Source organism: Palaemon carinicauda, chromosome 1 (genome assembly GCF_036898095.1).
Source record: "Palaemon carinicauda isolate YSFRI2023 chromosome 1, ASM3689809v2, whole genome shotgun sequence".
NCBI classification, from domain to species: domain Eukaryota; kingdom Metazoa; phylum Arthropoda; class Malacostraca; order Decapoda; family Palaemonidae; genus Palaemon; species Palaemon carinicauda.
In genome coordinates, this window is record NC_090725.1 from 215,165,206 (window position 1) to 215,170,205 (window position 5,000).

Genomic DNA, 5,000 nt, shown 5'->3' on the forward strand with positions numbered 1-5,000 from the left:
CGCACCGAAGAGTACTTTAAAGAGCCACTAAGATGCTTCCAGTGTCAGAAATTTGGCCACCATAAAACCCGCTGCACAGGTCCGGAGATCTGTGGAGTATGCAGCAGCAGACAGCCCCCTACTGCCCACTGTATTGCCAGGCACAAGGCAGGGGACAAAACCACCGCCCGCTGCCCAAACTGTGGAGGATCCCATCATGCTTGGCATGATAGATGTCCCCACAGACTTCAGCGTATTGCAGACCGCCAAGGAGCAGACTGCCAATACAACCTCCACCCACGTCAGCAACGTCGAACGCAGTCACCTCCAATCAAACACAACCCTCCACCATCCAACCACACCTCCCAACAAAATCCTAACCCTTCCAGAAATGCCATTCCTGAACCTTCCTCTCCACCAACTCCCCCTCAAGCACCTAAACCTAAAACACAACGTCCTCCCAAACCTCCTCCTAAGGAAAATCGATCCCCAACCCATACTCCTCGCACTCCCTCACCTTTAAGATTTACCTCTCCAACCAATCCTCCCACTGCCACCCAGCCAAAAAAACCTACCTCATCCTCCTCCGCACCTGTAACTCATACACTCAACATTTCCCACTCCTTAAAAGAATTCCCCAACCTACCTAGCTCCACCGTCACAGGCAAACCAAGCGCCTCACGCCCCCCAAATGTCCTCCAATCATTGACAGCAGTGAGTACGACCTTTTTTCTTGTCCTATGGATGCTCTGCTAGCAGCCATCAGCAATATCCTTCGCAACTTCTTGCGATCCCGCAAAATTAAATTTACACAGGAGTCTCTTGATGACTTTGTGTATGACAACGCCGCCCAGGAATTAAGATCTCAATTCCCTTCATAGATCCTCCTGCAAAAGAGCCTAATACAACCACTTGCAACAACCAAAACACCCAAGTGAAAGTGCTCCAATGGAACGTTTGCGGACTTCGAAACAAGTTTGCATTCCTCCAATCTCAAACCTCAGTGCAAGACCCTGACATTATCCTACTGCAAGAAACTCTGCTTAATGAGAACATACTATTTGCGTTCTCAGGATACAAAGTGTACACAACGTATCTATCACCAACGACAAGAGGAATAACCACCCTTGTCAAAAGCAGCATCCCCTCTAAATTACTACCAAGCATAGACTATGGGACAGAGGCAGAGACTCTTAGTGTCCAGATATTTCTGCTAGCCACGATGCTAACAGTCCACAACATCTACAAGCCCCCAGCAAAAAGCATCAATGAGGAGGCACTCTTCGCTGCAGCCTCTGATGATGACTCAATTATTGCGGGCGACTTCAACGCTCATCACCAGTTCCTGAACTCAATATCAGAAACAAATCAAACAGACAGATACTTGCATGCCCTATTGCAAGAATATCCTGATGTAGCACTGCTCAACAAAGTCACAGAAGCCACCCATCTAAAAGGAGGTCGCCTAGATCTCACCTTCCTCTCCAGTGCCATACAAAGAGAAGCTAAATGGCAACTAAATCTTGTACTAATTAGTGATCACCTTGCCATTGAAGTTAAACTCGAATTGGAGAAATATCCCCCTCCTCCTCCACCCCCAAAAAGGTGGAACCCAGAGTTTGCTAACTGGGAAAAATTCGAAACAGCTATGACAGAGTGGGCTCGGGAATACATAAAAAACCCTCACAATGATATCTCCACCCTATCAACCGACCTCAGCAAACAACTAGAGGTAGCAGCCAGAGTCACAAAAGAGAACTCTGAGAAGAAACATGCCGATGCCTGGTACTATAACAGTCACATCAAAGAAATGAATGCTAGAATAAACAGGACCAGAAAACTTCTCAGGAGACACAGAACAGATGAGCTACATAATTTACTTGTAGAGATCATCAAACATTCTGTGCAAGTATCACTGGAAGTAAAACTAGACAAATGGTACTCATGGTGCAACGAGGTCAACTTCAGCACATCCCTAGCCAAGATATAGAGCTGGTTTAACAAAGTCTCTGGGAAGTATAATACACCCAGAGTCACACACCCAGACCCATTAGCTGAAGCCAAGAGGATTGCTAACAACTTTGCGGACAGAGCAAAAAGCACCAATCTACCTCTGCAAACTATTAACAGCCAGAGAAAACTGCTCCCAATCAGGAACAACATCATTGAAGCCACCTGCAACATGATAGATGATACTGATCATCCCTACACCATGGAGGAACTTAACATGGCCCTCGCAAAAGGCAGGAAGGACACTGCCCCTGGAGCCAACCTCATCACATACAGCATGCTGAGGAACCTGGGAAACCATGCATAATTGGTCTACTTCCATTTGATTAACAGGACACACACGGAAAGACTACGTCCAACCACATGAAACCAGCAGGACACCAAACCAATTCCAAAAACCCAAGGAGCCAGACACCTACCGACCAATAGCTTTGATAAGCTGCACAGAGAAAGTAGCTGAGAGAATGGTACTCAACAGACTGCAGTGGAAAACAGGCCAACTACATCATCGCCTATATACCTACAGAAGCGGCATAGGCACTCAAGAATGCATGACAGATGTGTTCTTAACAATTAATGACAAGAAAGCCTTTGCCATATTCCTCGATTTCGAGAAAGCCTTTGAGCTAGCCAGCTCACCAGCTATACTCTTCACACTTGTTGAAAAAAAAGAGTGAAAGGGCACTTTTCCTGGACTCGAAACTACACACTGAACCGAGAAGCCAGAGTCACTTTCCAAGGAAAAACCACTGAGTTTATCCCCTAGAAAACGGTACACCACAAGGAGGCATACTAAGCCTCTACCTTTTCAATCTACTAATGGAGAACTTACCCAATTTAAACCTCCCAAATGGGGTGGAAATTTTCATATATGCCGACGATATATACATAGTATGTCCACAAATAGCTCATGCAAGAAATGTCACTCAAAAAGCACTTGACATGATCCAAACCAAATGCAACGAACTTGGCCTAAATATCAACACCAACAAAACAAAAGCAATGGCTATAAGACATTCACAAAACCCTCAGAACTTCACACTGAGGGGTGAAGACATCGAATGGGTGAGTCAATTCATGTACCTTGGGGTAATCATTAGCAAAACCCTATCACCAGCCAATGAAGTAACCTACCTCAGAGAGAAGACAAAGATTCGTCTATCAGCCATGAAACAAATGACCTCCCTAAAACAAGGAGTATCAAATAACCTCCTAAGACTGTTTTATCTACAAGCAATTCAATCCCATATCGATTTTGCAATATCCACACTCACTGTATTGACTGACACTCAAAAAGCATCATTAGAAGTAGTCCAAAAAAAAATGCCATGAGACTCATTAGTGGGTCTCCAATATGGACAAGACTCTGCTTACTTAGAGCAGAAACCAACCTAATTCCCCTGTCAGCTATGATTGACATTAGGAATAGCAGCATTATATTCAAATCAATCATCGCAGACAGAAAAAGCCCACTCAACAATAAAATAAAAAGGCTTCTACCTCTTGCTGAAGAGCTGGATCCGCCAAATTCCCACGCAAAGACACTTCTGGATACACCCAGAAGGATGCAGATGCAAAATGAGGCTCACAAAACCAAGAGACTTTCCAATCATGCTTCCACACTGCAAACTGAACTAGTGGCCATTGCAAAAGCTCTAGAACACTCTGCCAGCCAACAAGATGGGAACACAACGATCCATACAGATTCCAGAGGAGCCATTCTGGCCCTCAGCGACAAGGAACCTACAGAGAATGTTTACCTCATCACTGCAATTTAATTCTTAGCCTTGTTCCACCAAAGCAACAACAGGCAAGTTACCTTGAATTGGATTCTAAGCCATACTGGAATCTCTGGCAACGACGAGGCCGATCACCTAGCCAAATCGGCCTTAATGTGCCAAACCATTAGCATTACTCTACAACCTTCATTAATAACCATCAAGAATCAAATGGCTGCCTACTGCAACATCCAAAAGACTAGTGAAGTAAGGAGAGCCTTCCTAGATGGATCAAGATCTGCAAAGTGGTACATTGAAGCGACAAACATATTACCACACCCAATTGCTAGACAAACACCTTGCCAGGACGCAGTAATCATCTGCAGACTGCGACTGGGATATCTATGCAACTGGCAAATTATCTTAGATAATGACGAGGACCCTGCAGCACAGCATAGACCAATAAGACCGTGCAAGTTCTGTAATCAAGACACAAAAAAATCTCTACAGCACTATCTACAGTAATGTCAGGAAACAAGCCAACTTCGGCAGGATCTTAATCCCAACAATCCTGCAACTGCAACAGCAATTGTCAATCACATAATTGACAATCATAACACCCTCTCAGCCTTTCTCTGCAGCTACCCTCCACCGAGATACCGTTGCAACAACGCCAACGAGCAATCTAAGTGGCAATTGAAGAGAAACCTTCTTATCGTCCCTGCAATTTCCTTGTTGGGAGCAGAGCGATTGTTGGCGGCTGAGGGCAACAGCTCGTACTCCTTATAAGGAGACAGTTTTGTCTTCCCGTCCTGTTTTCAGCTTGGAAATGAGGTCGGAGTCGTTGGTGGTCTTTTTGACTTCCAACATATCTTTCTCTCCTCTCAGCCAATCTCCCTTGCTGGAACCAGAACGGGTGCTGGCGGTTGAGGGCAATAACTCGTATTCCTTATAAGGAGACAGTTTTGCCTTCCCATCCTTTTTTCAACGTTGAAGATGGGAACGGAGCCGACGGCGGTCTTTTTGGTATCCAGCATCTTTTTCACCTTCAAACTCTCTTTTCCCAGTTCAGGCATCCCTCCCAACCACCTTTGAAAGTCTCAAGAAATAAAATCATAAGTAATCTTTATATTTACTTTTTTTTAATATTCACAGGAACAGGAATTTTTTATTCCATCCTATCTCTACTACTAAAACTACTACAATTCCCTCCTTTCGGCTCTCTCCCACTCAGCTGAAATCTCACACTATCCCTCTATCTCACAACTTAAGCTTAAACCACAATGAAGTATT